General features: G+C 37.3%; 1 pseudogene; it reads right to left on the reverse strand.

Annotated features, from left to right (window-relative positions):
* Positions 1-5103: 5103 nt before the first annotated feature.
* Positions 5104-8032, reverse strand: LOC101992976 (annotated as a pseudogene).
* Between the last annotated feature and the right edge of the window lie 1259 nt (positions 8033-9291).

Below are 9291 nucleotides of genomic sequence, written 5' to 3' on the forward strand. Positions count from 1 at the left end.
TTCTCTGTGGCTTTGGAGCCTGTCCTGGAACTAGCTTTGTAGACCAGGCTGGTCTCGAACTCACAGAGATCCGCCTGCCTCTGCCTCCCGAGTGCGAAAGTATTCTTGTAAACAGCAGCCCCTTAAAGCTGCCTCTTCTGTACTTACAGTTAAATATTTTTGCATGAGAAGTCACCCTGTAGACTAAGCACTTTTAAAATGTATGGTATTTTACAAAGTGCCCTGCAGTCAGCCTGGTTCTTTTCTGTAAGTAGTAGTCAGGGAGGCAACTCTACTTATCCAGAGAAATCAGCTGAAGACTACCACCCTATAAGGTGACCAGCAGTTTGCTGTTTTCACTGATGAAATAGGCCAAATAGGGTTCTTTTCTACATCTTGCTCCATAAACTCTCTTTGCACTCTTGAAGTATAGTGGTTGGGCACCTGTAGAAATAACTGACCTTGGAAGTTTCAATAGTCACTTTCACTTTGGTTAATAGCATTAAGGTGAAAACCTCAGGAAGACAATCTAAAGTTTTAGAGAGGCACATAGCTGAATGAAGAAGGTGATAAGGTCAGGGAGGAACTACACAGCAGAGCAATTATTACTAGCTGTGTGAGAAATAGCTAGTGATCAAAGATTATGATTAAATCTTTGTATTCGCCGGGCGGTGGTGGCGCACGCCTTTAATCCCAGCACTCGGGAGGCAGAGGCAGGCGGATCTCTGTGATTTCGAGACCAGCCTGGTCTACAGAGCTAGTTCCAGGACAGGCTCCAAAGCCACAGAGAAACCCTGTCTCGAAAAACCAAAAAAAAAAAAAAAATCTTTGTATTTATTTTTGCCCTCAATCTCCTGATGCAAAACAAACAATATCAAAAAAACCTTTTGAGTGGGTATGTATCCTAAAGAGTTAAAGTAGAAGGTTACTTATTTTTTTTCCATATAAAAATATTTAAGTTTGTGATCCCTCTATGATTCTCTCTCTCTCTCTCTCTCTCTCTCTCTCTCTCTCTCTCTCTCTCTCTCTCTCTCTCGACAGGGTTTTCCTGTGTAACCATTCTAGCTGTCCTGGAACTAGATCTTATAAAGTTTTTTTTTGTCTATAATTTATCTTATTTTTTAAAAAAGAAAACAAACTATTTTTTTCATTTTACATACCAATTCCAGTTCCCACCCCCCACATACCAAATAAGACCCTAAGCAATAGAGGAGAGGGTGCCTTTAAGATTCTTTATAAGAATACCTTTCAAGTTATCTAATAAAGTGGTTGGTTCTTTCAATTTAATGGCAAAATACAATCTATCATTAAAAGAATATTTTGCTTGCTTACATACTGTTAATCTACAACAAGTTGTTTGGGTATGCATGTGTATGGGTTTGTTTTTTACCTGTAATATGTAAAATGTTTAATCTTGTAAGAGAAAAGGAAAACATGCTGCTTTTTTACTAACATTCACTTAGTAAACAGAAAGTAACCACATTGTAATTTTCTTTTCTGTTTTTTTTTTTCTTTCCTTTTTTAGTTTTTCAAGACAGAGATTCTCTGTAGCTCTGGAGTCTGTCCTGGAACTAGCTCTTATAGCCCAGACTGGCCTCGAACTCACAAAGATCCGCCTGCCTCTGCCTTTGCCTCCTGAGTGCTGGGATTAAAGGCGTGCGCCACCACCTCCCGGCACACACTGAAATTTTCATATTGCTTGAAGGATTGTGCTGGGGTATATAAGCTGTAAGGGAAAGAAGAAACAGAGTTAGAATGAGTTACTAGGAGAACATCAAGAATAAAAGAGTTACAAGGAAAGCATCGAGAAAAAGGGAAGGAAACCATCAGGAAAATCAAGAGCAGAGAATGCAAAAGAATAGAGGAGAGGTTTGAAGGAAGCAATGAAGAGAGTGTGTGAATGTCTTCTCCTCTTACACCACAGATAAAAAAGTTGAAGTACACTCTGGCTCCATGGACTCCATTTTAGCCGGTTGCTGCTGGAGACTGGCCCCAAGGGAGGGAAAGATTCTCCTGTTTATCTCGCTCTCCTATTCCTCCTATAAGCTTTCTATTATTTTTTGTTTTTATTTATTTATTTTTTATTTATTTATTAAAGATTTCTGCCTATTCCCCGCCACCGCCTCCCATTTCCCTCCCCCTCCCCTGATCAAGTCCCCCTCCCTCGCTCTTTAAGCTTTCTATTATTATTGACAGTTAACTTACTGTGGATTCTGGGATCCCAACTCAGGTTCTCAGATTTATACAACACTTTTAACCACTGAACCATTTCCTTAGCGGCATGTCCTAACTTCTAATTTGTAGTGAGTTTGTGTTTAGGAATGAGTACATATACAAATCATCAACATAGATAGATAGATAATCTTGAGAGGGTAAGATGGGCTCTAGGGACAAGGTAATAGTACAAATACATATGGTACAAAAAATGATTTAGAGGTACTGTGTGATGGAACAGGAAGAACTGGGGGGAGGGGCAGAGAAAAGGAGGAGAAGCACAAAAGAGAATGAGCCTGTAAAACGCTAAATCTCAATACAACTACAATCAGGAAACTGGCTACGTTTTACGAAACTTTAAAAAAAAATAGCATTGATAAATCATTTTTCATCCAACACAAAAGTTTTACAAGAAAATCCATGGTAATGGTCAGCTTTTTAAAATAAGAATTCTGATAACGTAGATCCTAAAACTGAGCTGTTTAGAAAAAAATAATGAACACATTTCACTTCCTGACAACAGAGATAAAAGTGAACTTGTGTAAGATGTTTATCTGTCTTCTTACTGCCTCTCTCCTGTGTGTTTTGTGATTAAAGGCTCAGGAATAATTCTAGTCTCACTATTGGTATTTTTTCAAATGTCTAGCTTTGTGTCATGTTAGATAATAGTGATACTGCAAGTCAGAATACAGGCAGTCAATGTCTAAATTTAGATTTCAATCCACAATAATTTATTTATTTTTCTTTTTTTTACTATAATACCAATACCAATCAAAATTTCAACTTCCTTCCCTCCTCCCACTTACCTCCTGCTCTCCCACACACCCTCCCTCTCCTCCCCCTTTAGTACCAAGAGAGGGCAAGGTACCATGCCCTGTATGAAGTTCAAGCCCCCCCCCCCATATCTAGGCTTAGAAAGGTATGCACCCAAATAGAATAGAATCCTCAAAAGCCAGTATATGCAGTAGAGACAAATCCCAGTGCCATTATCATTGGCTTCGCAGTCTGTCCCAATTTCAGCCACATTCAGAGGGTCCAGTTTGATCCCATGCTCACTCAGTCCCAGTACTGCTGGATCTGGTGAGCTCCCATTAGCTCAGGCACACTGTCTCAGTGGGTGGACCAACCCCTTGTGGTCCTGACTTCCTTGCTCATATTCTCCCTCCTTCTGCTCTTCAACTGGGCCTTGGGAGCTCAGTCCAGTGCTCTGATAGGGATCTGTGTCTCTATCTCCATCTGTCGCCTGACGAAGATTCTATGGCAATATTCAAGATAGTCATCAGTCTGACTACTGGACAAGGCCAGTTGAGGCACCCTGTCCTCCACTGCCAAGGATTCTAGCTGGGGTCATCCCCGTGGACTCCTAGGAACCCCTCCAGGGCCAAGCCTCTTGTCAATCCCAAAATGGCTCCCTCAATTAAGGTATCTCCTTCCCTAGTCTGAAATTTTAAGTATGATGTTTATATTTGGATGATGAAAGAAAGAATTCTTTGAGGTTAGGACTTGGGTGAGGAAAGAAAGAAAACTGATTTGTGGTCAATGAGGTAGAAGTTAAAGCACAATGCAGGCAGAATCTTTCAGAAGAAGATTATATATATTTGTATAAAATTCTGAAAGATTAATAAATAAAAAATAAATTATGAGAGAGGGGGAGAATATAGCCACCATTGGAGAGAAAGAGTAAAGCTACCATGTGGCCTGTGACACAGGTTTTTATTTCAAGAAAGGAGACAGAACAGAAATCCAGACCTTCCTGCATATGACTGAGTCATTGCCTCAAAATGAGAAGAGAAAAGACTGTTGAAGACAGAGCTCAGCATTGGAGATATGATGTAGCATGCACAAAGAGTTAGCTTCATTGGCTATTGAGAGCCCTGCTCTCAAAACAATAAAAAACAAACCAAAATTCGAGCCACCATTGTGGGTGACTTTGGGAGCTAATCCTTGTTGAGAAAATTTCAGAAGTGGGTTCAGAGTACATGTCTGAGAGATACTTCCTGCCTGAAGGGACAGCTCCTGGAGTATTTACAGAACTATTCTCATCTGTCATTGGTTGAAGGCTGCTCCCGGGAAATGCATTTCCCCATACTTCCCGTCTAACTTTGGGTAAGGCAGGCTACTGAAATTGGAAAAAGCTTCAGGCAAAGAGACCAGATGTTTTCAGTGGTAAGTGCGGCATGTTCTGAAGGCCTACAAATGAGGAAATACAGTAGGGGAATTTTCAGCACCTGTTCCATAGCAATGTGTACAGAGAGAATGCTGAATCTATGTTGAAGGAATATGTATTAGTTCAGACCTGTTTCATGATATATACAGGATTAATATGTTTACAAACCTACTAGTGTTTAAATATCAAGATAAACTTTAGTATTCAAACGTTTACAATTGATATTATATTTCTATTATCATCCTTTGTGTATATATGGTGCAAATACACTAAAATTTTAAAATGCTTTTTGAATGTATGGAAAATTTCTTTGTCTGAAGTGTGAGAAATTAGTATTTTGCATATCTATATATATATGCTTATATATTATACATATATAAGCATCTGTAGTAAATTAATTAAGCTTTCTTGAAAAAAATATATTCACCACAGTCAATATACTATTTTGCAGTCTGAAAACAGATATGGCATAAATCAATCTTGTACTCAAATGAAAATTGAGATTCTCTAATATATTTAAAAGAAAGTCAAACTTTTCCTTGGTTCAAGATAACTGCATTTTTACTGTTTGGATTTGTTTTCACTGATTGCACACCAAAACACAGAACTCATACTCAAGTTTAGTGTATTAAGGCTACTTTAACACACTTGATTTATTTCATTATTCTCTATTTTAGCCTTATTTTCCCCCACTGCAAAAACTTTTATTGAGACCTCACCAGCTGCGCAAAGTGCTGCTGGCATTAAGGACCTTCTTCCTTGGCAATGAGGTCTTTCTGGAGACGTTCGTTCCATGAATATTTTCTTCTTCTCCATGATTGGAAACAAACAACACTGGAGGAGGTATCAAGCAATTTCAGGTTAGTCTTCTCCAGAGCACTTCGTTTGTTTTGCACCAACAAGGACTTGAGGAGAGTGATCTCTCACTTATTCGTTCCCACCACACAGCCTATGAACATGAAAAAGTAAATGGCCACCTCATCGTAATGGACAAAGCCACCCAATGGTTTGGTGCTCTTGTCAGACAGGTCATAGTCAATAGAAGAATTGTTCTTGAACAGCTTGTCATCCTTACTGAGGCAGCCTTGGCCAATCTTGTTAATCTTGTTAATCTCTGTTCAATGATGGTAGTCTTTCTGCCCAGCTGGAGGCAGAGGGAAGGAAGGCCACTCAGGCATGGTGCGAGGCTTCAGTACAGGCAATCTTGCACAACCCTCAATGGGTCTTGCAGGGACTTTTCGTTATAAGTCAACAGTTGGTGACTTCTTTGTAGCAGTTGTCTTTTGTCACCCCATGACATCAATTACATTATCCTGTTTAAACACCTGATTCACGGGAACCTGCTGCTCCCTCCTTTCTGGGGTCCAGCCTAGCTTCTCAGCCACAGTGTCCCCATTTACCTGGATCTCCATCAAGCGTGCCTTCTTCGGGCAAAGAGGAAGAAGCAGATGTATCTGAGTGTGGGCACTTATCCAGATGTCTTGGCAGTACTTCTTCCTGCCGCTGAAGTTCTTTAGCTGTTTCTTACCCATGTCATCCTGCCATTTCTTACAGGACTTGGTGAAAGCCTCCTTTTTAGATTTGTGCCAGTTCTTGCAGAAACACATTTTACTCTCATCATTGATGTGCTCAGGAAATACCATAATAAAGGTCGGAAGGCTTCATGGGATTTCACCATATCCCACGATGTCTACAACTATTGTGAATGGTGTTTCAACAATGGTTACAACCGCCACAACTTCCTTCTTTTTCGCTTTAGATTCTGGTCTATCAACTTCCTGCGTGTTGTGACTCATGCTAGTTTTGTAGCCTATAAAGGAGGTGAAGTGAAGAGACTTGGAAGGGTCACCCTTGGGAAAACTCTTCACTTTCCCACAATGCCAGCTGTTGTGCTTCTGAAGCAAGAAGCCCAAGGACACATGCCTGGGAGCAGAGAATTTCCTGTGAGATGTTTTGCCTTCACATGCTGCCAATAGAGCGTGTTAACCTTATTTAAAATTAAATACAGCTAGAAATTCTGATGTACATCATTGAAAATAATGTTTTATCCAATAAATTTTGATCTAATATATTTATGCTAAAGATCCGAAGCCGGGTATTAAGTCCTTTGCTTGTTTTAGATTTTTATTGTTATGTAATGGATGCATTGCTACATTAATTTTTCCCAGCTTCCGTTAAGATTCTCCAGTAGCATTCAATGTTACTACTAAAATCAGCAGTCTCGTGATTTATATGCTCAATAATCATTTCATTGGGCTTATTTTCAATATCCCACGGGTATTTTCCTCTAAAACCTCACTTTTAATTGAGATGATCCCTGTAACATGTGTGATACAGTAATGGTACTACTTTCATGCAGCATGGACTAATTTGCAATCACAGCAGATCTTCAGCTTTCTTTCTCCAAAACGTCTTAGCCTGCCAGAGGGGATGTTCATTCCATTAGCGTTTCTAAGTGAAGTAATTTCTTCATAGTTTTACTGATTCCTCTTTTACTGAGAATATCTCTGAACCCGAGTGTCAAGTTTTCTTTCATTCTGTGTATTTAATTGTTTTCTGACATATTATATTTAGCCAGTGTGCACTATTTTTGACAATGTCTTTTTAACCTTATAATGATCAGCTGAATTCATCCAAAATTTTGAAACTAGTTTTTATTCTAGCATTATATGAGACTAGCAGAAAGAGTTATCATGATAAGGCTTAAAATTCTTGAATAGTATAAAAACAATGGCATGGAAGATCATAAAAAGAACTCACTGAATTCTTTGGTGATCCTTTGTCTCAAAAATATTAGCTCAAGGCATTTGTTTGTTTGTTTGTTTGTTCTTTTACCTCACAGTTCTTATGGGTATATATTGTGGCTTCCAGGTTATTATTGATTCATTTCTGTGTTAGCAAACACATGTGTCTATGTATTCATATTCATTTTTGGAGGGTTTTCTTTGTCTCTTTTTTCTGTTTGGTTGTTTTATCATATTCTGATTCATTTATTTTTGAGTTATTTAATTTTTTTACTATTTCTTTTTTTTTTCTTAAATGCCTTTTTTTTTTCTTTTGTAACTAGAGGGAGAGAGGGTTTGAATTACTATAAGAAGGAAGGCAGGGAGGAACCAGAAGGAGTAGGGTAAGGGGAAACAGTAATTAGAATATACTGTATGAAATACCATTTTAAATGACTCAGACACAAACACACAGATATGTACAAAGTGAAAAAAAAAGTTGAAAGAAGTTTAGGAAAATTCAGTTTGTTTGTTTTTTTAAATTTGGCTGTGTGGAATTTGACAATTTACAAAAAAGAAATTTTTCTTTCAGTTTCTGCAATAGAAATTGTGTGTTATGTTTTTCTTAATTATACTATGTATTATACTAAATTTAGATTATTCTATTGCATATTAATGAATTCATAGATAAATCTGCATTAGTACAGCTTTTATTTAGAGAATGACACATATAAATTGCTAGCAGCACACAGATACATTGTGATCATTAGTTTGTGAAAATAGCCAAAATAAATCTAAATTAAATTGGGGCATAAAGGTTTTCGGCCACACCTCTGTGAATTAGTCCAGTGGGAATGCCCACTAGAAAAGAGTGCAGCGCTGTGCACTGCTCTGGGACCTCGAAATAAGGTGGGAGAGAAGTGAACATAGGCATCATCACAAATACCATGTCACCAGCTGCCTCAGCATCTGAGTCTGTAACTTCTCCATTACAGTGGGTTAGGACCTCCCTCTGAGTCAAAATAAATTCTTTCTTCCTTCAGTGTTTTGTCAGGGTATTTCATCACAACAACAGGAAAAGTATATGACTTATGGGCATGTGGTTTAGGAACATGATGAATTTTCAGGACTGTGGCCATAAAAATCATGACAAACAGAAATGTAATACAGAGGAATGAGAACCTTTGAAAATTCAAATCTTACTCCATGTTTTGAAATAAAACCTAAGTTAGTATTCTATATAAAATAATTTAACACTTGTGCTTATAGTCCTCGTTTGCTACTTATTGCTGAAGTAATGTTTTGCTAATATTAAAATCATATTCAATCAAAATTACTTAAAATTAGAAAATATATAATATCTAACAGGAAGTTATATGCTCATTGATTTGCTAAGTTTCTTAGTAAAAACTTTATTAATTAATGACTCTTCCTTAAGTATAAGTAGGCTAGATTAAAGGGCTTATCTAAAAACAGAAATGTAGTTACTCATGATTTTCTGTTATTCCACTTTCTATTGATTTCTGCCTACAGTATTTCTGACCTACATCATAGCCAAATACAGACAACTGAATATAGCAACTTCAGTCATGCTATGCAGAAAAACTGCAACATTAAAAGAGGGAAAGAGTTTGTAAAAGTTGACAAAAGATGTGTTAATATGATAGACTATTGATGCAAAACTAAATTGTGAATGTTTTCTGCCATTAATAAAATGTTTAATTTTTCTAATTTCAAACTGTGATATAAAATATTTGTCTCTATCTCTATGGTTAACAGCAAAATTGATCCTCTTCATTTTAAACACATAAGTAAAATTTATTAGTATTTTGGTATAAGAACTGTTTAAATTTTTGAACATTACTGACATATAATCATAAAATATATAATTCTAAATTTTCTATATATGTAAACATTCATTCAAGACATAACAATGTAACTCAGTTCCAACTTAGCACACACAATTCCCTGGGTTCATATGTAAATACGTGCCCGCCCACACACACACACACACACACACACACACACACACACACACACACACACTTACACAGTCCAGTTGTTCAAAATGTAAATTAGCGTGTGTATGTGTCTTGGTACATGAGTCATGGCAATTGTTTGTGCATAACTTGAAGTAATTATTTTATAAAATAATGTAACTTAGTTTCATCCATTCAATTTATTTTATCAATTGTGAATTTATAAATA

This window comes from Microtus ochrogaster, chromosome 19 (genome assembly GCF_000317375.1).
Source record: "Microtus ochrogaster isolate Prairie Vole_2 chromosome 19, MicOch1.0, whole genome shotgun sequence".
NCBI lineage: Eukaryota > Metazoa > Chordata > Mammalia > Rodentia > Cricetidae > Microtus > Microtus ochrogaster.